Here is a 25,348-nt window from a genome sequence, read left to right on the forward strand (position 1 = left end):
AGTGGAAGAAACCCTGGAGTAAAGAAAGTATACATTATACCTTAATAAAGCTGTTAAAAAATAAAAACACCCTGATTAATGGACCATGTCACAATTATGTGAATATTCTAAGTGGTTTTTAAAAATAGCTCTTTCACTACAGAGCTATTTGGTTTGGTATATGTATTTCTTAGATTGTTTTTATTATCTTTGTGCATAGCCTTGATAGGAAAACGTGGAACTCTCTTATCATAATCCGTGCAGTATTTAGATTGGATACACTTCTTCCTCCCCTTGCCTTGATTTCCTGCTTTTCTCCTTTGCCTTTTCCTGGTACTCACGTATCAAGTCTCGGATATTTTCCTGGTGTAATTGTTGATTAAGTGCTGCATATCCCATGATGATTATGAGAAGATTACTGTATTCAGCTTTTAATCTTGTGAGTGTCAAATATTTTACTTTAATGGTATCTTTATTATTATATTATTCATAGCTCTTTCAGTTTGAGTAATGCAATCAGGCAAAATAAAGGTAATGCCACGAATTCAGTATTTTTATAATAATCCTTTGTCTTAAAATAGAAAGTGCTATCTGGGTGGCACCTGTGGCTCAAAGGAGTAGGGCGCTGGCCCCATATACTGGAGGTGGCGGGTTCAAACCGGCCCCAGCCAAAAACTGCACCCAAAAAAAAAAAAAAAAAGGAAATTGCTATCTGCAGGCCATTCTCAAATGCTGATAGAAAGCTGTACAGATGGGATTAGGACTGTTTTAGGCCTCTTTGGTTGCAAGTAACAGAGAGCAACTAGCTTAAAAGAAATATATATATAATTTAGAGAGAGAGGGAAGGGACCTATTGAAGGCAGTGCTGAAGGTCTCTCAGGACCCTTAGGCTGGGCCTGTAGCTAGAGATCATTAAGACTAAGAACCAGAAGGCTGCCAAGGCTGCAGGCACTGCTGGTGCCTTCTCTCTGCCCCTTCCTGTGTGTCCTCTTTGTTTTCTCTAACACCATGCACAGAATGGCTTAGTTCAAGCTTATATTATTCTCTGTGGAAGAGAGTAGCCCTGGTGGGCTTACTGTCTCTCAGGTCTAGTGCCCAGTTCTCAGGACTGATGGAAATTGTAATTATAGTCCCTGAAGTCGTGTGAATACCCTGGTCTAGTCACCTTGTCCAGGAGACATGGTGACCATCAGGCACAGTGGCTCACATCTGTAATCCTAGCACTTGGGAGGCCTAGGCAGGTGGATTGCCTGGGCTCATGGGTTTGAGACCAGCCTGACCCAGAGTGAGACCTCATCTCTAAAAATAGCCAGGTATTATGGCGGGCGCCTGTAGTCCCAGCTACTGGAAGAGTTTGACGTTGCTGTGAGCTATGATGCCACAGCCTTCTAGCAAGGGTGACAAAATGAAACTCTGTCTCAAAAAAAAAAAAAAAAAACATGATGACCCAGCGCTCTCCCCTTGTGTGTGGGGGGGAAGGGGCAGCTCCCCCTTCATAGCTTACTGTGAATGGAGCGGACACCCCCAATAGGGCTGTATTTGTCTATTCTTGCAAGGGGGACAGAGACTCTGACTTCTCATCTGGTTTTCAGTGATAACTTCTCACTTTTCTCCAGGTTTCCACATGACTTCTCCCTAAGGCAAGAGTGTGGGATTCTGAAGAAAATCCCCCCCAAAACTATTTATAGTCAATGGCCGCTTGCTTAGTGTGATAAAAGGAATCATTGGTGTGAATACCTTCACTTACTGTTTCTACAGAACCAGTAGACTTTCTGGTTCATTCCTTAGGCATTGATGTCTCTGCTTGACTCATGAGGAAGCTGAGGACAGGAGGTAAATGCATCCCCTGATGTCTCACAGCCAGAAAGCAGAGAGCTGGGTTAATTGGCTGAGTCCAAAATGCAGAGCCCACTTCTGTCTGACTCCTTCAGCCACCATGGTAGGCTTGGTTTGCATTTCTACAAACTCAGGGCAGCTCCCTCAGGGCTGTGTGCATAGAGTGTAAGTGGTTAGTAGGGAAGTGGCTGAGTAGAAATTGAAAAATGTGATAGGAATCAGTCACAGACTGTGTCATATTTGTACACAGTCATGAGGACTTAAGCATGGCATGAGCTATTTGTGCAGAAAACTAAAGTCCATCTAAACATTTAATTGGACAGGGAGCCACTAGGCCATCGAGGAGCAATGCCATTGTACCACTTTGGGTAGAACTTGTCAGAGGGACAGAGTTCTCTCTGGCTCAGCTGCTGTCATCTGCAATGTCAGTGATGTGGGTGGGCGCTAATTGGAAAATTGAGGCTTATCAGAGTCACTGCTAACTAACAAAATCACGGCGCCAGGGAAATCGGTGCAATTTTTCCCAGAGTGATTATTGTGGGTGGCAAGTATTGAGTGAGGCGTAGAGAGAAGAAAATCAAACTGTCTACACAGTTGCAGCAGCAGGGGAGAGAGTGCTGGGTGAGAGCTGGAGTCAGGGAGCCAGGCCCAGCCCTCCCTTGGCAATCTGTGGGATCCCAGGTAGGTTGCTGCACTTCACTTCTCAGGCCCTTTCTCCTTGTCTTTTTAACGTGTTGTTTGTCAAAAACGTACTAAAAATCAAAAAATACCCAAAAAGTAGTGAAAAGTAAATTATTCTCCTATCAAAGAAATACAGTGCCCTAGCTCCCCTCCCCAGAGGGAACCACCATGACCAGTTTCTTATGTATCATTTGATAGCCAAGGCCTTTACCCAGCTGGGGGTGGGCAGCTCTGCATATTACCCAGATGGGCTCACAACATGTGCTTTATTCTGCCCCTTGTTTTTAAATCATAAAGATAGTTTTGTGTCTGTGCATGCGGATTGTGCACGCACCCTCGTTATCCGCTCCAGAGTATTTCACCGTATGGATATACCTTATGTATTAAAGCAGCCCCTGGTGACGGATATTACGCAGTGTCAGGGTGGGTGAACACTGTCCTGAGTGTCTTTGCACAAGTGTCTTCACTAGCCTCCTTGGGTAAAAAGTGCTGCTTTGTTGTTATTTCCTTAACTGAGCGTGTTTGAAGGCCACTGGATGTTTCTTCTGTTCATACCCTATGATCTTTTTTTTCCTATTGAGTTGCTCTTTTTCTCACTGCATCTCATTTTCCAAAGAGATAATGATTCAAGTGCTGGTCTGTTCTGCTTTCCCATTTACGGAGATGTTTTCTGAGAACCATCGTGTGTCCATGGAGAAGCCAGGGTACCCTGCGGGAAAAGGCCTTGCACCAGCGGCAGAGGTGGGCTCAGCATACCTCTTCCTCTTCTCCGGGTTGTTGAGGTGGGGCCATACCATGTTCCTCAACAAGCCTCTCGCTGTACTTAGTGAAAGGAAATGTTTGCACTCTACACAGCGGGGGCAGCCAATTTTTGCCAGATGAACAAAAGGGAGAACGTGGCCTCATGGGACGAGATTATCTTTAGGATCATTAGTTCTCCAGACATAAACCTGGCTTCACATTTTCTTGGGTTTAGAATATATGAGCCACGTGACCTTCCTGAACCTCAGTTTTCTCGTTTATAAAATAGGATCCTAGGACTGGTGTTGCAAGATTATTGTGAGCAATAGAAAGAAGATATATTTAAAATAACGAGCACATGATAGCTTTTCAAGAATGAGTAGTTTCTAATACTAGTATCATTATTATCGTTATTGTCATTTCTGTTATTATCACCATAAATAAAATGAATAACAGTAGAGGTGAGGGCTAAGACTAAACAGTGGCTTCGTGAGGCAACTGTGTTGTGTTGGACTTCCAGGTCACGAACCGGCTCTAGAGGATGTGGTTTGGCCTGCAGACCATCTGCGTCTTCACAATAAAAGCTACTTTATACCTATGTCAATTTCACTCGCCTTGTGACTCTATCATTTTCTTTCAGGCCTTGCGCCTCTGTTGCTAGACATAGTACATAAATCCCATCCAGTTTCCTGGCCTTGAAAAGGGAGAGTGACTTGAAAGTACTCTACTTGAATTTTAAGTGGGAAGGATGTAAAAAACTACCTCCCCAAGAAATCTGAGGGACAGAAAATAGATCTTTCTCTCTGGATCCCTTAAACCCAGCTCACAGAATTAACAAAGGAAGATGGATGGCTGAAATAAGACTTCCAAAGAAGGGATGGGAACCTCCTAATTGATTCCCACAAAGCTGCTGGTTATTTACAACTAGGAAAATTGCCTGTTTGGAGATACCAATTCAGCTCCGTGGTTCCGCAGGCTTGACAGGAAACACTGCTCTTTGCTGAAAAAGCTCTTAAGGAGGAGGAGAGTGGAGTGAATTACATCTAACTGTTTTAACACCATCTCATTCACAGATTTCTGCCTTTACCCCTTGATTGTTCGCAGTCTCTTTTTTAGTATATAATTGTTCATTTTAAACGTGCGTGTTTGCTATAGCTGGGTGTATGTTAATTACTGGCAGTCTGCAATTATGTTGTCTATTTGTCATTTCCATGGCGGCAGGGGTAGTAAGCTAGAATCTTACCAATAGCGAGAATTTTAATTCATAATCTCCCCCCAAAACCGTGTAGAAATTGATAGATTTCACTTACAACTCAATGTAGTTGAGTTAAATGCCTTGTTACTGATACTCATTATCAGGTTTTAGGCTCAGAAATGCCACTGTACTTTAACTGAAAGATACCCAGTATTTTGGTTTATTTGTTGAATCCACAACCTTATTGAGCATCCAGTATTTACCAAGTGCTTAGAAAATATCTCTGAATAAAACAGACAAAATACTCTGCAGTTCTCTGTGTAACTAAAAGGAGTTGAGTCCTTTGAGAACCACTGCTGTTGAGAACCAGTCCTGTTGAGAACCACTGCTCTAGACCATAAGTGACTCATGAGGACTCCCAGAGTTGGGTTCAGTTGCCCTAGGTCACCTCCCAGAATCCTCAGTAGTCAGAAGCTGGAATTCATCAGAGAATAGAACTTTGCAAAGACTTGGAACTCAGGCCTTCTCACTGAACCCTCCAGTCCAGAAAACCAGAATTGTCCCCATGGCTAGAGCATTTTTAATCTTGCGGTGAGGGAGCATTAGGTCACCCCACCAGAATATCCAAAGGCTCAGCTTCTAATCACCATGCACAGACCAGAACCCCACGCCTCTGGCTTCTACCGTTAGCTCCCATGGGCCCTTGGTAAGATGCTGAACCTCACTGACACTCCAGAATTCTCACTGGGAAGGGAGGCACTGGGTGTTTGCTGCTCTCAAAGGCTCCTTCCAGCTCCCATGTCCAGTCCTTACTGTGACCCTGCCAGACTTTCCATAATGCTGGCTTACAGGATGGCTGCTTGGGATGCGTGCTTCTCCTCCACTGAGAGCCAGGGGCCTAGTGACCCAAGAAAGGAATGCATTGTAAAGCAAGGCTTGCTCAACACAGAGCCCAGGACCCAGCCATGAGTGCCAGCTCTGCTGCTGCTTAGCTGTGTGACCTCAGGCCAAAAGACTTCTTAACCTGCCTGGGCTTCAATTTCCCTCTCTGGAGGAAGAGCAGGGGATCTCTGTATTAGTGTTTTCTATTGCTGCAATAACAAATAACCACAAACTTAAGGGCTTAACACAAATTCACTGTGTTCTAATTCTGGAGGTCAGAGGTGCAGAATGGATCTTAAGGGTCTAAAATCAAGGGATGGGCAAGGCTCTAGGGAAAAATCTGCTTTCTTGAGTCTTACAGGTTACAGAGGCCGCATCCCGTGGCTTGTGGCCCTATCCTCCATCTTCAAAGCTAGCAACAGCAGCTCAGGTTCTTCTCATTTCAAATCACTCCAGCCTCTGTCCTTCACTTGTAAGGACCTCTGTGATTACAGTGGGCACACCCAGATAATTCAAGATGGTTTCCCCCAACTTAATTCCAGCTGCAGCCTTTATTCTCCGTGCCTAACAAGTTCTGGAGATTAGGGTGTGAACACCTTTTGGGGGAGACATTATTCTGCCTGCTACAGTCTTTAAAACCTCTTCCAACTGAGGCATTTCATGGATCCAAAGACCTGCTGGGTGCTCAAGTGTCGTCCTCTGTCAGAAACCTCTAGGGTCACCGCGCCTGGCTGATGACTTCCAGGAGCTGCTGGTGCCAATTGTGGTTGGCATAAGCCCCTCAGATGGGCACGCTCCCCTTCTTTACTTTATGGTTAGCTTATCTCTGGGCTTTCATGACACAAAGAAAGAGGTCAGAGATTCAGTGAGGAAATGAATCAATAGGCTGCAAAGTTCTAATCGTCCCTGGTTTCAAAGGTCCCTCTCCATGGTGAAGTTTTCAAAACAGCAGGTATTTATCTCCATTCTCCTTTCCCTGCTGGTTTATTTTAGCAAATATTTACAGTCACCTACTGCGGGCACAGGGAATTGAGATAGAAACAGCCCCTGCTCTTAGGGGGTGGTTGTCAGAGGCCACAATGGCTACAGTTAAAGGCGTAGAGTTACACGTGTCATCAAAGTCAGAGGCAGGTGACTTCATTTCTTGCTGGGGGAATGGGGCAGCTTCGAGGAGGGGTGATCTGAGCTGACACTAACAGAGGGAGTAGGAGTTCCACAGCGGGGGATGGGGCGGGACCACTAACAACCAGGACTGGGTGGGCCAAGACAGGAACACATGGGCACCTTCAGGGTGAGCCCAGCACAGGGCCATCGATGGGGCAGAGGCGGGGTGGAGTGGGGTGTGATGGGGAGTGCTGCTTTCCTCACCAGCTCAACACCTGCCCGATCCTTAAAAATCGAGTATCTTTTCCCTAGAGCCGTAATACCTCTCCAGCTAGGTTTTTCAATTGCCTCTACCTTGAGAAGTGGGCTTTGGCCATTCCCTCATGCATTTGTTTACTTAAGTTTAGTTTTCAAAATGTGATGGCCCCTGGGTTGAATTGTGCCCTCCCTGACCCCAGTATGTTGAACTCCTAACCCACCTCTACTATCTGTGAAGGTGACCTTATTTGGAAATACCCTGTTTCTCCGAAAATAAGACCTACTTACAGGAAAGATAAGACATCCCCTGAAAATAAGACCTAGCGCATCTTTGGGAGCACACCTTAAAATAAGACACTGTCTTATTTCTTACTTTCGGGGAAACAGGGTAGGGTCTTTGTAGGTATAATTAAGACAAGGTCATTAGGGTGGACCCTAATCCAGTATGACTGGAGTTCTTACAACAAGAGGGCAATTTGGCCAGAGGTCCGCTTGGAGATGAGAATGATGTGGCTGCAAGCCAAGATGTGCCCCCAGAAACGGCAAAGAAGGATTCTCCTCCACAGAGAAGAGTGAGCGGAGCCCTGCCAACACCTCTAGCCTCTAGAGCTTAAAGTTCCGGTGTTTCAAGCCACAGTGTGTGATACTTGGTCACAGAAGCCCTGGGGACTGTAACACCTAGTACATCCCCCTGGACTGGGGGAATTTGACTTGGTTTCCCCTGGGTCTATCCAGGCAGTTCAGATGTGCCTGTTGAAGGCACATCAAGGCTATTAGATGATCTGTGGGGGAGTCTGATTATCAGAGGTACAGCTTGGTTTTCTGACCTGGGTGTTGAGGTCTCTGGGATCTACATGAGGGACAGAGTCGGGCAAGGATGGGATGAACGGATACAGCCTCTCTGATTCCTCCAACACCACGCCTCCTGTGACGTGGTTCCATCAGAAAACAGGGAGCTGGACTGCAGTCCTGGGGCTTGTAGGCCAAGGGACTTGAGTTCATCTATTTCAATTCCTCCTCTTAACAAATGATAAACTGTCCCAGGAGGCATTGTGGAACTGGTCCAAAGTCCCCCTGCTAGTAGCAGTGTTAGGACTTGAACTCGGATCTTGAATCTCACATCTAGACCTCTGAGATTTCTAGAGACTCCCAATTTTGTGGTTCCGACTTCGGAAAGTTTTCCTGGGCACAGAATCTTCTGAAATTAAACCATTATACTGTGTTTTTCGGGGTTGGGGGAGGAGGGAGGAGAAGGCAGAGATTTTAAAACAGAAAACGCAAGAAGGAGAACCTATTGACCCTCAGGAAAGAGATTTGAAAGGATGATTACATTTATGTGACTTTTAAAAATACCATAGATAGTTTTACCATGTCTTTAAAATCCCCCACCTCCCCATGGATGGGAAATTCCAGCTTCTAACTTCATTCATGGATTGACTTGTGATGGCTAGGTATTAGAGAGTATAGAATTTATACTCTCAGCAGCCCTTATGTGACCTCAGATGCCACCAAGCATCACTTTTTGCCCTGGTCTTTCTTGTCCTCCTCCGCAGAGTAAAGTAGAACAACTAATGTTGTTCCAATTAGATTTCAGCTTTCCAGACTTGCTTTAAATCACATGTGTGGAATGCAGGGTGGGTTCATTATGGCAGCTGCATTGCATACACAGCATCTTGGTAGCCTTAAATCAATATCTCTCCTGAAGGTTCAGAAGAAATGTCATCTACAAGGCACATTGCTGCACAAGTGTCCTTTGTGTCGGGTGCCCTCAAATGTAATTTCTATCAGTAAAAGACACACAGGAGACGTGAAGAGGGATGATTTTGCTTCGTAGCACACACTGAAAGGAAGAGGCAGGGGAGGTTGTTCTTTTTCGTCGTTACTGTTATTGTTTCTTAGATTCCTCCAACAAAAAAATGCTGTTGTAGCTTTCAAATATCTCTCAGTGCAAATGTTTCCTGTCACAAGTGATCAGTGTCCTGCCATTTTTAAATGGCAGGAGAGACTTCAGCAACGTTATGAAATTATCATTGCCACGCTGGGCACTGGAGACCAGCCTTTCTGAGAAATTGACGCCCTCGCTTTTTAACCCCTGCGTTTGCGTCTTGGAATGGCTGCTGCACTGTCGTTTTAACAAATCATCACCCTGAGATGGGGCCGCTTCATCCAGTGCTGTGAAAAAACAAGGTTAGAAGAGCAGGGGACTTTTGTCGATAGTGAGTGAGTGGGATTAGTTGAACCAATATTGAAAAATGGTTTGCGGACCTCTCAACGGCTGGTGTTACTTACGAAAGGATGAGCACTTTCCGCCCAGGCCGGCACAGACACAGTTAAAGCTGGATCAGGACCTTTGTTATATAATCCTTCCCCGTTATATAATTAAGGGTCTGGTTTTTTCTTGCCCTGGTTTACATCGATTGAAACAGGGATAGAAGATCACAACAGTTCACAGTCACAGTAATAGCTGAGGCAGGAATCTCATTGATTAAAGCACTTGGAATCTGTGGGGCATCGGTAATACATGCTATATGCAGGATGAACTGTGTATACCTGAACGGTTTGTGTTTCAAAGCTATAAAATGAGTCTCAGACATGTGTATCAAGAGGAGCAGTTTGAAAGAATTGGCCTTCAGATTCTAGCTCATAGAAACCTTCTGGTTTCTAACCATGGCACTAGCAGGTTCCAAACCTGGAGTAGGCCCCAGTGTGGAAAGGCACAATAATGTAGTAAGTTTTACGGTTCCAGGGGGCTGCGCCTGTAACTTTATCTAGGCTTAACCCAGGTATAATTAGGAAATGTTATACCCTAAGGGCAGATAGCATTCTTGGGACATAGGTCCCCACTTCCCTACTACACTAAGCTCACCTGTGTCTCACTCAAGTGGTGGCTGCTGGCACCTGCTCCCATTTGGGTCCCTCCCAGCGCTTGCAAATGTCAACTCAGTGGCCATAATTTGCTGCTGCATAATTAGCCCCCAGCTAACTGATTCCAGCAAACCTAGAAATCAATTACCCCTTTGTGCCTCCTAAGTCCCCCTGCTTCCATCTGCCCGATCTTAGAAGGATCGAGGCATAGCAGCTCTGCCCTGTGCCCTAGCTCCAAGGCGCCACAGGTGCAAACCCAGTCCAGGGCACAGGGCTGCATGGGGCCGCTGCGCTGTCACTTCTCCTTCTGTCTCCAGATGTAGTAGTTCTGTTTATGTTCCTTTCAGGGCCCCGAAGACCCCTGGCTAGGACTTTCATAATAGCTGATAGTGTCCAGCCTTGTTCTAACAAAAGTCTAGTTAATGAAACTGAGAAGGCTTCCCTTTTCCCTCTGAACTCCCTCCGTGGAGCTGCCCAGATCAGATCTGCCCCTTCCCACCGACTCAGGCCTAGATCTGTGACATTCTTCTTCAGCCTTGGCCTCTCCCCACCGGGTCCCCTCACTTTCTCAGGCCCCACCAACCCCCTCCTCTCCGCCAGCCTGGCCTACTCTTGATACCCAGAATTCCATGCAGCCACCAGACCATGCTAACATCTCTTTTGGCAAAACAGTAATCATTTGTTGCAAATATTTCCTACAAAGCAAGTTTCCTATGGGGGTGTGAGTAATTTTAATTTTCTTCTTTATACTCTTCTTGTTTTTAACTCAAGTTTCCTGTGGCAAACATGTACTGATTTTGTTTTCATTGGAAAGAAAACAAAATTTTAAAAGAGCAGTTTGGGACAAAGAAAATAAACTCAAGTGTTTGTTGTTGTTTTAATTTAATAGAATATAATAAAATCACCCCCAAGTAGATCAACGTAAAAAAATCAGGCAGGCCTGCTCCTGCCCATCAAGTCGGAGTAGGAGGTGGGATGGCGGGTGGAACTGGGGGTGGGAGGAGCTTCCTTAGTAGCAGTAGCAGCAGCAGCCACAGGTCCTGAGGCTTTAGCAGAGCTGCTGGGTGTGTACCCTCCAGTGGATACCAGGGGGATTCGTTACAGGGTTGTGAGGAAGCTCAAATGAGAAAATGGTTGTGAAAATACTTTATAAATGGGAGCTATTATTTTTTCAACAAAAAGTAAAAAACTTCCATCTGCATTGAGAGACAAGACAAAGCACCGTGAGGATGATTATGCAATTTAAAACTGAAAGAAAGATGCAACCTGCACTAGCCCCAAGCTTATGTTCTCTATTCATGTAATAGTGTTTGGGGCCGACCAGGTGCCTGGCACAGTTCTTCATGTCTGGGAGTCATCAGTGAAGGAAAAAGTGTGTCCGTCAGGAATACTGTATGCAGGATGAACTACATTCTGCCCTTGGGAAGCCTTGTGAGGGAGACAGACAAGAAACTTTGCATGTAAATGTGAAAAATAAGTTGTTTTCAAAATAATAATAAAAGTAGTTAAGTAGTGCCTACTGAATGCCAGGCATGGTGCTAAGCCCTTTATGTATATTTAATCCCATGCACCCTATACGGAAGATAATGTCAATAATCCATTGGGGGGAAGTGACCCCCACAGAGGTGAAGTGACTTGCCCAAGGTCACACAGCTAGTGAAGGCTAGAGCTGGAATCCTATCTCACACTGCCTGGCTTTCATTGTAGTGGATGTCTGCTAGGGAATCAGAGAGGAGGCAGTCCTCCAGGGAGGTAAACAGAGGGGAGTAACAGAGACTGGCCATTCAGGAGACGTTTTCTGAGTGTTCCATACCTGGCGTTGTGTTAGATCCCTGGCAAACAGAAATGAAAGGGCCATTATCTCTTCTTGGAGGGGTTCACAGTCCTCTTGGGAACAAAGGGATATACAGACATATTAGCAAACCACATGATAACATGGTGGAACAGGCCTTCCTCCTTGGTTTCCTATGGAGGTACCACTGGAAAATCAGTGGTTGCTATAACACTTTGGTTTCAGACTAGTGAATTCATGGTGTCGAGTGCCTTGACTTTTAATGAAAGACATTGACTGGTGTTGCTGTACCCTCTCTCACTGCACAGCTTCAAGGGTAAGAGGCCAGTGGGACCATTTGGTTAGACTCTGGGCCATGGGGCTGGGGACTTTGGCTGCCCTGAGGACTGGTTCAGCTCCCGTTGGCATCCTTGTGTTCATCTGGAGCCTGTGGCTGTGGCTCTTTTTCGCTCTTCTAAATATCACCCTACCTCCTTGCATCCCTCACTGGGTTTGCGGAGTGTCCACAGAGGGGCAACCCTTTAGACCCTGCCACCTGTGCCCAGCCCTGCACGTGGTCCTCCACCCCAGCACCGGCAGGGCATTGGCCAGGGAAAATGCACGCATGCAAAAGAAAAGCTGTTCAAAGTTTTATTTCCTACTAGTGAGGGGTCAGAAGCATTTAATTCCTGCGTCAGCAGTGGAACATTTATTCCCACAACCCATCTAATTTCTGTCATTGCAGTGTGTTCTTGCGTGGGAAGGGATCCTGGCTGTTTTTTCCTCCCCTCATGTGATCCCACAGCCACCAGGGTAGAAGGGTGTTCTGTCTGCTGAGCTACTTTAATACCATGGTCAGAATGGTAAGAGCTTCCTTAATAAATAAATACTTTTGTTCAGTAGAGTTTTTTGTCTTAGGGTTATGTACGTTTCTCTATTCTTTGACCAGCAAAATCCTTGACTAAGTCTGAAGCATCTGTAGTGTTACCCAGGAGTAGGTAAATTGATGAGTATTGTCTTTGGGGAGACTTTGTTTTAGTCCCTGCAACTACCGCTCTTCCTTTCTTTAGGTGTGGGTGCGGAAGAGTGTCTGGCCTCACCGTCATCCACCATCTGCTCCCTTCCCCTCTTCGGGCCAGTTGAATGAATTGCCTTCCTTAGGGCTGCAGCGATTGTGTTGGTTATTTAATGCAAAGCCCAGCACTGCATGAGGCTCTTTCATGATTATGATTTCATCTAATCCTCAGAACAACCCATTTTATGGTTAAGAAAACCCACAGAAATAAAAGGCCTTCCTCCCAACTACACAACTAGGAAGTAATAGAACAAGGACTGAAACCCAGAGTTGTTCTTTGTTCATTTTCCTTCTAATTTGTCCCCACAAGGAACTTTTGAATTAGGAAATTAATTTCTTCCAGGTATTATATTAGTTCTGAACAAGTTCTCTTTTGTGGAGCAAGTAGTAAACAGAGCCTATCTTCCTAATCATGTCCTTCCTAAAACACTCAGGTTTCTGCAAACCATGCTTTTTGTTCTTGTTGTTCCTATAATTAATGTAGCAAAGACAGGATTGAAGATATTTTCCTAATAAAACAAGGTATTGCCTTCTCTTAAAATCAATGCTTTTTATTGCTCTAAAAAAGTAGAAGATGATATTATATTAAAATGTGGCTCTGTGTTACAGATTGAGAATGAAACAATGATATAAATTTGCATTTTAAAACTGTTGAAATGGTCTAACACCTCTTCCTTATATACTGGGACTGTGTCAGTTTCCTAGACATTACCAAGTTTTGCAATACGTTTTAGTGACTAGACAAAAAGAAAAGTTCTTAATCCAGGGTCCAGGAAAATCCTAGGGGCTGACCGATGAGTTTTAGGGGTTCTGACAAATCTCTGAAAGTATATTCAAAACATGTGTCTTACTGTGCTTTGCTAATGAGAGATTTCCCTCTATTTCATCAGGTTGCCAAAAGACATCATCCCTGTATTGGTTTTCTTTGTTGCATCACAAACTACTAACAGATAGTGGCTTAGCACAGTTATCTCAGTTTCTGTGGGTTGGAAATCTGGGCACAACTTAGCTGGGTCCTCTCCTTAGGCTCTCAGCAGTCCGCCAGCAAGTGTCAATGGGATGCATTCCTTGCTGGAGCTTGCCTATGGTTCGTTGTTGGCAGAATTCAGTTCTTTGCCCATGTTAGGACTAAGGTCCCTGTTTTCTTGGTGGCTGTCAGCTGGGATCTGTTCTCAGCTGCTAGAGCACCTGCCCTCACCAGCCTCTGATTCCATCAAGGCCCTCGGAGAAAGCCTTGTTCTAGTCTGCCTTATATAATGTAAGGTATTCCTGTAAGAGACCATCCGTTACCTGTGCCATATTTTATTACAAGAAGACAGATACAGGTTTCATCTGCCCTCAAGGACAGGGAGATCATACATTGGGGGCCACCTCAGTGTTTGCCTGCTATCATCACCGCTGAAAAGCTCAGAAGAACCACTGCTCTAGAACCTTTGAAAACAACATGATTGACATTCTACAGACATTTCCTTAGTTTACTTGCTAGTTTTATTATGTCAATAGGAAGAAAGACAACATGACTGAATGGAAACATTTGATCAGTCTTATTTTATCTAGATGGAGTAGGCAGCATGGAGTCCATTGATGAAGTATTAAAAGAAAGAGAAGCGCTTACTCCTGGCTGTTGAGACGACGTTCCCCAGCAAACAAGTGCCTCAGTTTATGTCAGTATTGCAGCCTCATTCATGCTCTTTTTTGAGACATAGACAATCATGGTTTGGACAAATGGGAGTCAGCCAGACCCCCAGGGCAACTAAAAACTTGTTCTTGGGTGCTGGGGGGGTGGCGGGAGGGGTGCCAGCATGTTGACCAAGATCATTTACTTGGAGTCTAACTTGAGGTATATAAAAAAGTAAAATGTATAGGCCAGTGGTCCCCAATCTTTTTGGCACCTGAGAGCAGTTTCATGGAAGACAATTTTTCCATGGATGAGGGTGATTTCAGGATGATTCAAGCACATTACATCTCCAATCTCAGATCATCAGGTATTAGATTCTTATAAGGAGCGTGTTCCTCACGTCAATGGTTTACAGTAGGGTTCGTGTTCTATGAGACCCTAATGCAGCTGCTTATGTGTCAGGAAGTGGAGCTCAGGTGGTGATGTGGGTTGCTATGTGTCAGGAGGTGGAGCTCAGGTGGTGATGCTGTTTGCTTGTGTGTCAGGAGGTGGAGCTCAGGTGGTGATGTGGGTTGCTGTGTGTCAGGAGGTGGAGCTCAGGTGGTGATGCGGGTTGCTTGTGTGTCAGGAGGTGGAGCTCAGGTGGTGATGCGGGTTGCTTGTGTGTCAGGAGGTGGAGCTCAGGTGGTGATGCTGTTTGCTTGTGTGTCAGGAGGTGGCGCTCAGATGGTGATGTGGGTTGCTTGTGTGTTAGGAGGTGGAGCTCAGGTAGTGATGCCGGTTGCTATATGTCAGGAGGTAGAGCTCAGGTGGTGATGTGGGTTGCTATGTGTCAGGAGGTGGAGCTCAGGTGGTGATGCTGGTTGCTATATGTCAGGAGCTGGAGCTCAGGTGGTTGCAGTTTGGCCGGGGCCAGGTTCCAACCCTCCACCCTCGGTATATGGTGCCAGAGCCCTACTCACTGAGCCGCAGGCGCTGCCCTTTCTGGTGTAAAATATTTAAGGTTCATCTTGCATATTCCTTGAACCAGCTCTGGAATCTCCCATTTCATCAAAGAGCCTGGTTTCTTCTAGTGGGGAATCATAATATGATTGTAGTATTTAGGCATTTATTGTAATGAGTTTGATACAATTGAAGATAACTCTTAGAGATTGTCAGAAAATCTGTTAGTGGGGCTTATTTTCTGTTAATGCTTGGAGTAATAAAATATGTCAGTACATTTATTGACATATGGGTGATGTGGGTTGCTATGTATCAGGAGGCGGAGCTCAGGTGGTGATACTGGTTGCTATGTGTCCGGAGGCAGAGCTCAAGTGGTGAGCTCCACCACAAACCAAGTGAGTTGAATAACTGAGGTTTATTGTCTCATGCTTCGGGAGATCAGAAGTCTGAAAGCAGGATAGAGTCCTGCTAGTGCCCGGGAAGGAACTTCTCCAGGCCTTTCTCCCAGCTGTGGTCATTCCTTGGCTTGCAGCAGCAGAACTCCAGTCTTCAGATGGCCTTTCCGTCATGTTTCTATCTGGATCCAAGTTCCCCTTTTTTATAAGGATCCTGGCCATATTGAATTAGGGCCCATTATACTTCAGTATGACCATCTTAACTGTTACTCTCTGCAACAACCCTCTTTCCAAATAATACCAGATTCCAAGCTACTGGTTAAGACTTTGATATATGGGGGGATGGGGCACAGTCCAACCCATAAATTTTAATGAAGAATAATTTAAAACTTTCCTGATAGCCATAGTATTCCAGCAAAGTAAATCAAAGTCTCCCTGGTTGACTAATGGTCAGAAACAACCAGATTCCACTCCCCGCCCCCCCACCCCACCTTCCTTTAAACCCCATCACTTGGGAATTTATTTTCTCACCAGAAAGACATCCTTGGTTTTTAGACTTAATTTTAGAAATAAAGCTGCTCATCTAAAATTGGTTAGTCATAAGCCTATTTATGATAGAAGAATACTTGTCCAAGGGCCGATTATCTGGTAACCTCACCTATAAGGCGGTGGGATTGAAGAACCAGGGTCACAAAGAAAACAGAGGGAATTCTGATCAAAGGTGTTACAACATTCATAACATAAAGTCTTTAAGAGAGCTTGATGGACCTACACTCACATCCTGTTAACCTTTACACATAATTCTAACAGACTTAAAAATCTGAGATTCTAGTTAATTGGATTGTAGGAGTGTGCATCAATGTATAAGACAAACTCAGGGCTGCAGGCAATGAGGGGGCTGTAAGGTTGGGAGAATAGAGACTCACAAACCCTAAAAAGCAAATTTCAAAGTAGATTCAGTTCAAAATTACTTTCCCTATGCTGTCTTCACTGATACCCTTCCTTTGCCTGCCTGTAACACTTTATGCCTTTCTTAGTTGGCGCCTGTTTCGTAATGTAAGTTATTTAGGTGGTTCATATTTTAATCTCCCCTGCCAGGGGATCAGATGATTATATAAAAGCTAGAACTTACCCAGTTGTGCCCAGCATAATACCTGACACATAGTAGGTATGTCAGTAAGTTTTTAAAGTTGCAAAATCTAAAACCTCACCCCTCCTTAGGCTTTTAAGAGCTGTTCACAGATCTCATTTTATTTATAAGCCTAGTAGTTTTTAACAATCACCTTTAAGGGGACCTCTTATTAATGTTTGGTCTAATTTGCAAACTTAGTTAATTAAACTCCTTTACACATTTTAAACTGCATTTGTAAAGGAAATCGAACATATTAAATTTATAAGTGCTCAATCGCCTGACTCAACAAACAAGCCTCCCAGAGCACTTAGGCAATTCTTATAAGTCTAATTAAGCTTATAAGTATGTTACACCTTATGGTTTTTTTACGTTTCCTTATACTCTGTATGACCTTAGTGAGATTTCAACTTCAAATCAAACGCTAAAGTCGATTATTTAGTTCCACATTTGAAGTTAATGTTTCAAGACTCATCTGTTCTTCAAATGGGCCTATTGTCTTACTTGTAACAAATACTTAAAATACTAGATTTGTGTTGGTTTCTTATTAAAAATAAGATTTTTTAAAAATAAATTCTACAGAGCTGATTTAAAAAAAAAAAACATTTATATGCTTTATCATAAAATTTCCTGGGATTATAAGGTGCTCAACTAAATTGTCCGTGAATAGAAAGACCTGCTTCCCATGAGAACCCGTCCCTTCTGCCTTCCACACCTTAGAGCTCCTTAGAAACTTCTCTTCCCCAGAGTTTTTTCAGTGCTACACACACACACACCGATTCCACCATTGACAGGTTAGTGGGAGAATTTCCACCTTACGTCCCCATCAGGTGCTTCTTGTAGAGGTTTCTGGCCACTTCCAAAGAGAAAGTCTTAGCACTTTGAGGTTTCTGGGGTCTGCCAAGTAGCACAGTTGAATCCTGAGCATTTCTGAATTTTCTTTACCCTGAGGAAGTTTACAAAGGTGGACAGACAAGCCCCATCTGAACTGTTGGGCAGCTGTCGGCTGCTGGCACCCTAGATGGTCTCCCAGGAGAGCCTCTGCATTGTCTTCATGTTCCCTGCGTGGTGGGCAAGGGCAGACCAAAGCAGTCAGGCTGGCCCTGGAATCTGGGGTGGTCCAGACCCTGCCCACCCAGTGAGGGCCCTGGAGGTTGGACATCAGGACCACCTGCCACAGCCTTGCCGGGGTCCTTTCTGACCTCAGCCTTGCATTCCCTCTCCTTGTCCTCTGACTCAGAGGTTGAACTTGGAGCATGGTCCTCAGTCAGAAGCTTTACCATCATTCAGGTTTCTGAAAATATCAGCCCAGCAAGAAAATCGGACTCTCCACATTTTAAAAAATTTGAGACAGATTGTTAGAATGAGCTGGCATAACCCCAGCAGGGGCTGATTCTCTGGCCAGACCAGCTAAGCCCCCAGTGGGTGGACTCAGGGCAATTCCCAAGTGGCATCAGCCCCAGAGAGCATCATATGTCACAGCAGTGCCCAGTGATGGGTTTCCATGGTGACAACGAAGTCCCCGAGAAAAAATTAGGTAGACAGGGAAGTAAGAGTATGATATGATTTTTTTTAATTTTGTTAAGATATTTAAAACGAAAAAAAAGTTATTTTAAGAGGCATTGCTTCATGTATTAGAGAATTCTCATAGAGAAGATACGCCATTTCCCAATAATGTCACTGAGAAAGTTCTTGCTGCATGAGACAGATATTTGCAGAAGTCTGACAAAGGCCTTTGATCCAATGAGGAAGTTGGTAAAAGCAAGTTCTTTATAACTGTGTTGAAGAAAAACCAGAATAATGCAGCTTGGTTATCCTTTATTTGTTATAAAATGTTAAGGGATTTGCAAGGTTTCCTGGCTTTTGCTTCGCAGATCACAAATCTGACTGCAACCAAAGGTCATATGTATAATATGGTGTGGGAAATAATGCATGGAGAGTGATAACAGACTTTAAAAGAGAGAGAGAAAAGAAGGTGGCTTTTAAGTACAGTATGGCATTTCCTTTTCTGCCATGGCGATACATGATACAGTGCTCTGTGGTGTGCAGAATGTTATTGGTTGTCATGGCAATAGAACACCATCCCAGAGAAAGGAAGGAACGCTATAGCATGTGACACTTTGCTGGAATAGAATTACAGTCATAACAAAATAATCATTGTTACCACTATATTTACTGTCAAATAATAAAATCCACGCTACATTTAGTGGTAATTCTGAGTGGCCCTGACACCACGCTAGGGTTTGTATTGCACACGCAGGGTTCTGCCTTAGTTTGAGACTTTTGTTCCCATGGCTTCTGTTGCTCATTGGTATAAAAATAGGTTATGTTTTTAATGCATCCCTGAACTCACGTTTAGCCACTGGCCTGGTGCTATAAAATAAGCTTGAAGGTTTGAACACCTTCTCCATAGAGCCCTGTAATTAATTTCCGTATTTCTCCTTGTTGTCAAGGTTGCCTCCCCCAGGTCACTTTTCAGTCATTGTTCTGTGGTGTTAGGCCTGAAGTGAACTGCTTGTCCTGAAGCTTTCTACTGGTTCTTGGGGCAGTCTTCTGGTCGAAGCTTTGCCGTGTCTGTCCTGTCTTTCAAAGTGTGTACTTAGATGCAGTTAAGAAAGTCCTCTATAGCCAGGCATTGTGGCAGGTGTCTGTAGTCCCAGCTACTTGGAGGCTGAGGCAAGAGAATCACCTAAACCCAGGAGTTGGAGGTTGTTGTGAGCTGTGATGTCCTCACACTTTACCGAGGGTGATAAAGTAAGACTCTGTCTCTAAGAAAAAAAGAAAGTCCTCTGATAGGAGGATGTTCATTTGCCAGATAGGTTAGCTCCAGCGGGCTCCTAGCAGGCCAAGGCCAGGAGTTTCATTTGGGTCCAGATCGGTCAACTTCACAATTATCAAGGCTGTATCTCTCCTCCTATCATCCCGCTCATTCTCACCCAGCAAGGCACAGGGCAGGTAGTGTGGAAAGAGTGGTGTGTGTGTACACAGTGTACATGTATCTCTTGGACACAGCTCACATCGCAGGTCCTTAAGGTGGTGGTACTTGAGTTCCATCATTTGGATCTCATGATGATGTGGCGCTCCTGGTGCTTGAGTGCCAGGGGCATGCTTTCTACATACCAGCTCATGTAACCCTCACCGCAGCCCATTTTACAGACAGGGAAACTGGAGCACAGAGGGGTTCCCTCTCTTGATTAAGGGCCTGCTGCTGAAAATTATTGGAGCTGGGATTTGAGGCTATGCCACTCCTGGCACCAGAGCATGTGCCTCTCCTGCGAGAACTGCTGAGGATTAATGGTGCAAAAGGAAGAAGAAAAATGTGATGAGAAGACAGGAGGAGGGAGGGACTTTGAGACTAAATGAGAAAGTATTGCTTCCAAAAAAGCAAAACCAGACTGACACAAACATGGCATTCTGCTCATCAGTTGATTTGATATCAATGTGGAATTATACATAACTAATAAAAAGAATAGTAAACTGCCAATCAATCTATAGTACTGTGAGTGGCACGGAGCCTGTCTCATTTCTCTGTTACGCTTCTGGCTACCAGCTCAGTGATCTCTCAGCACTGCACCCCTGCAATCTCAGGGGTGCTGCCGGGTACAGTATTTTATTGGTCAGATGGACTATCCAACTAACACAAGTTATAATGACAAATGTGATAGTAGCTAACAGTGATTGGCAACGTCTGTGTATTATGCTGTTCTCAGGGCTTTTCATGTTTGTAAAGGAAGGAGGTCACACACATCACATTTCCCAGGTGAAGAAACTGAGGCACAGAGAGGTTAAGTCAGCTTGCCCCCAGCTAGCCTCCTAGTAACATGGCAAGAAGGGCAGCCATCAACACACCACACTCTGTCTTTTGGCGAGAGCCTGCTGTGTGCAGGGCACTGCTCCTGGCTCATGGAATTTGGTGGTGAGATAACAGACAAGGCCCTTCCTTTGAGGAGTTGATGTGCCTGGGAACATGCGCGTAATGCACACAAGTTATGAGCTCTAACCATTACCATGGTGCCTGTCAGATATTAAAGAGAAGCAGGAATTTCTTAGGGGAAGAAGGGAGCTTACAAAGATGCAGTATCAGGAGTAACTAGATGTATTCAGGGGTCCTGAAACTACGGCCCGCGGGCCACATGAGGCGGTGTGATTGTATTTGTTCCCGTTTTGTTTTTTTACTTCCAAGTAAGATATGTGCAGTGTGTAGGAATTTGTTCATAGTTTGTTTTTTCTTTTTTTTTTTAACTATAGTCCGGCCCTCCAACGGTCTAAGGGACAGTGACCTGGCCCCCTGTTTAAAAAGTTTGAGGACCCCTGTAAGATAGACAAAGAAAATAAGAATAAATGAGCTCAACTTATGGAAGACCGTGGGTGCTGAGGCAACGTTTCCACAAGTTTACTTAACCTCTTCGGGACACTTAGGGATGCTTAGGTACTGAGCTGGGAATAGAGTTTTTGTGGAGAAACAAAGGCTTTTTATATTGGCTTCTCATGATACAAAACATAGTATAGAAGTCACCAGCAGATGACCGTTCAGTCCAGCCCTCTTGTTTACAGATGAGGAAAGCAAGACCCAGAAATCTCTTTGAGGCACATTTGTTTAGAAGAGCAGTGAGCAGTCCCACATGTACGCAGTCAGACGTGGGAGGGGAGCTGGCTATAGCATTCTCTGTAAAAACCCAAAACTGGAAACAACCTAAATGTTCATGACCAGGGAAATATCAAAACAGATTGATTTTTTTTTTTTTTTTCCAAATCCTGTGTGGCAATGAAAAGTCAGGAGCCACATCCCTCTGTTCCTCAGATGAATAGAGGCCAAAGTTTATTGTTGAGTGAAAAAACACAAACTCAGCTACATTATATGAAAGACACATGTGCTTGTCTGCATAGAAAAAGCTCTGGACACATACACATACTCACATGATTTAAAAAAGAAAAGTCCCTTTAAAGACTAGTTTCTTCCTTAAAGAAAAAAGATCCATTGACTTATCTGATCATAACCCATTGAAGTCTAGGACCAGTCAAGCCTACTGGCCTCTGGTCCTCACCCACACCCCTAAGCATTGCACAGGTGGGTGTGAGCATAGAGGAAGTGAACGGGAATGGAGAGCTCTGTAGCCAGCAGTGCATTGCCAAGGCATCCCAGGAACCATGAAAATGTCAGTGAGTTAAGCAGGGTTTTGCTAAATGCATATGTGTTTTTCAAAAAAAAAAAGACTCCAGTTTCTAATGGCATTAGTATTCCAAGCAGCTGAATCCCAGGCTGGAGAAAGGTACAAATGATGATTGCTCATTAGCAAATAGAATACAGATGTTAGGCTCATTTTGCCTGAGTGCATCGGCGCCTTGGGGAGCCACCAGCTCAGTGAGCCAGGCCCAGCAGTGATGCTGCAGGCTCAGCACAAGGGAGGCTCCTACAAAGCAGAGGGCAAGTAGGCCATTGGGTTGCTTTCAGGAGCAGGACTTTGCCCCCCGCCTTTTTTTGGTTGGGACTGACTAGTGGGCATAGGAAATTAACATTTCTAAGAAAGTACCAAAAAATGTTTTTGATTGTATTTTGTACTGTACTTTTTTAAAAGTCCAATTCTTCACCATCCCGTGAATTAGGGTGCATGTTCTCCCTTGGAGAGGAAACTGATACTCAGAGAAGTGAAGTGGCTCGCCCAAGTTACATAGCAACGGAATGACAATTTAGAATCCGGATGCCAGGCCCTAGGATTCTTTGGTGCTCTTCTTACTAAGAATTAGGGGTGGGCAGAGAACACGGTCAAAACATTTTGAGATCCCACACTCTTGTCCGTTTACTAAAACAGCTCCTCCTTTGAGCGGCTTCCAGGATTTACACATCTCGTTTGCTCAGGATCTTCATAAAAGATAATTCTCGTCAACAAAGTCAGCACGCACGGCCCAGGTCCTGGCTGAGGGAAGGGTAGATATTAAGATAAAGAATAATAAGATGCTAATTCAGCACCCTTTGCCCTCAGGAAGCATCTGGGTTGGTTGTAAGCTAACAAAGATCAGAAATCCAGTGGTCAGGGAAGGTTTTGATGATAGCCCCACACTGTAGGGAACAGTGGGCTTTGGGGTTGTAGTAATTGAATTTTCATTAAAGGGTGGCAACAGTTTCCTTAGAAAGATTGCTGGCAAGGTGAATAAAGAGCTTTTACAAGGAGACCAAGTGAAGTGAGCACCTGGCTAGGGGGCAGGATTGTCGAGTTAGGGCCACAAGCCATTTGGCTCTGGATGCCAAGTAGCAGGACTGGGCCATCTTGGGGGATGGAGGAGAGTTGGCAGAGGTTAGAGGAAAGGGATGCCTGAGCCTGGAGCCGTGAGGACAGTGGATTGGCAGGGCGGCAGCTCAAGGCAAGGAGACCTGTTTGAAGGTAGTTCCAGAGGTTCTCATACCAGATATTGAGCACCCAGGTTAAGTTGTAGGTGTGTTGGCTTCCATATATTCTAAATGCATTTGTAATATGATTGTGTTATAAACTCCTTACCAGCCAAGACCTTTTCCTCTGTGATGATTCCGCCTTGGGTAAAAGTCTGGGTTTTGGTGTTTGTTTGTTTGTATTTTTTATTAAGCAGAGATGGTGGAAAGTTGTACCTGATTTGGGCTGAACACCTTTTGTCTCTAGAGTGTTATATCCCTCTGTGCCCTGGCACCCTCCCCCACCACTTGTGTATCTGTCTATAGGAAGTCCTCTGGAAATGCCTATTAACCAACTTTCATATTGATGGAGCCCGTGGGCCAGAGTGCCTGTCACACTGCAGGGCACTGAGCTGCTCACCTCACTTCTTTGATCCCTGACAAAAATGCCCCCTTCTGACTTTTGATTGGAAAAGATAGGCATGGGCGGTGCCTGTGGCTCAACGGAAAAGATAGGCATGCCTCTAGAGCAACACTCAAGGCGTTAATAGACTTTATCAAGGGATTACTGAGGTTATTCTCTTAAGAAGATGCTGGTGGATCTTTTTTTTTTTTTTTTTTTTTTTTTTTTTTTTTTTTTTTGTAGAGACAGAGTCTCACCTTATGGCCCTCGGTAGAGTGCCGTGGCCTCACACAGCTCACAGCAACCTCCAACTCCCGGGCCCAAGCAATTCTCCTGCCTCAGCCTCCCGAGCAGCTGGGACTACAGGCGCCCGCCACAACGCCCGGCCATTTTTTTGTTGCAGTTTGGCCGGGGCTGGGCTCGAACCCGCCACCCTCGGCATATGGGGCCGGCGCCCTACTCACTGAGCCACAGGCGCCGCCGATGCTGGTGGATCTTCAAGGTAAGGTAAAGTTTTGAGATTACAAGGAGCCATTGCATTATTCCATCAGCATCTGCCCAGATGTTAAAATTTTAAGATAGCAAGTCATCAAATTTTTCATCTGTCTCATTGCCGCCACCAGACACAGGAATGTCGCCATAGTTAGTTCTCTTGGTCTGGCAAATTCTCTTGACTGCCACGTGGCAGAAATTGCACAGAAGAGCACTTTTCTTTCTGCATTTAACACATAACTCGGTTCATGCCATGTGACAAACAAAACGAGCTTCCAGAAACAACTGATTTTAACTTCTTGTTCTAAAGACTAAAAGTTTTTCTGTCACTAACTCTTCATCCAAGGATTTTTCCCACCTTATTTAAATGGATAGAATGCAGTGTGGTCAAATGCATTCTGCCTGAGGGGTATAAAATTAATTTAGATATGACATTTTAAATAGTGAAAGCCTTTTATATAATGATGTGAAAATTGTTCTGCTTTTGAAGATCAGAATCAAACGTGAAGTAGTATGTTTCTCCATAGAGAAGTAAGATATCTTCCTGGGCTATTACTTTGGTTTTCTGCCTCTCCCTGCAAAAAACCTCTGTTTATTCTCCTAACTCTGAAGAAATGAATCAAAAAGATATTTGAGAAAGGAGGAGGGGATTGTGATTGTTTAATTGAAACTAGAAGCTAGATTTGTAAAGCAGTACTTGTTTAAAACTCTAACCCAGACAAAAATTGGACCGTTTCCCCAAATAGAATCTCTAAACTGTACCTAATGAAAGCTTGAATAACTAGTTTGGATTTTGAAAGATAGAAAGCCCTGCCCGTTGCTGACTGCAGCTTAATTACATAACAGACCAACCAGTCCTGTTTTTATCTGGTTGTCGACTCCTTACACAATTAATTTTCGTAGAAAACACCACCCCAGTGTGTGGTGACCCATGATTGCAAAAAAAAAAAAAAAAAAAAAAAAGCACCACCCCTGCCTGACATGCCTTCTCCCTTTTGTTAACTATCTGCCAGTAAATTCTTTTATTTCTCTGGCTTTCTTAAAGGACTTGGCTTGCCTCACCTTACCCGATAACAGTTTCACAGTCAGAAGCAGCAGCGTCGTGGGGCCCTGTGATACAGATCAGAAAATAGAATTATATTCCTCCCAAGAAGCTGGCTGTAGCCTGTGTTTTCTCTTTTAAGAAAATACTCTGTTTAGATAGGAAGTGTGCACATTACTTGGTCCCCACTGGGCTGAGGAAAAAAAAATCTGACCAAATACAGAAAATATGGTTAGTTCTCATCAAAGTTGAGCCACCTCCTGGGGCAGATTCAGTGAAAGGAAGCTTGGGGCGGGGGTCAGCAAGAAGTGCTGGCCCTGGAAAGGGTCCTTTCCACTGCTCCATCTTTACAGCGCCGTAACTGAGAGAAGAACATCACCAACTTGACTTAGAAAAGCTGCTGTTTGCTCCCTCCTTGTGACCCAAAGCAAACAAAATAGGCAGGTTCCCAATTTGGAGCAGGCAGGCTCCAGGCCTGGGCCTTTGTTTGCTGTTAAGTTGTCAAGGCAGCAGAACAAATAGATGTGAAGAGACAAGCCAAACAAGAGGACCCAGCAAGCATGGTCCTCCTGGCCA

General features: G+C 44.5%; 1 protein-coding gene and 1 pseudogene across 12 annotated transcripts in view; both read left to right on the forward strand.

Annotated features, from left to right (window-relative positions):
- Window positions 1-25,348, forward strand: part of FOXN3 (forkhead box N3) — a 391,460-nt gene that overhangs the window by 308,697 nt on the left and 57,415 nt on the right. The window lies entirely within an intron of this gene.
- Window positions 3,160-25,348, forward strand: part of LOC128593804 (60S ribosomal protein L27a-like) — a 28,046-nt pseudogene continuing 5,857 nt past the window's right edge.

Source organism: Nycticebus coucang, chromosome 9 (genome assembly GCF_027406575.1).
Source record: "Nycticebus coucang isolate mNycCou1 chromosome 9, mNycCou1.pri, whole genome shotgun sequence".
Taxonomy (NCBI): Eukaryota; Metazoa; Chordata; class Mammalia; order Primates; family Lorisidae; genus Nycticebus; species Nycticebus coucang.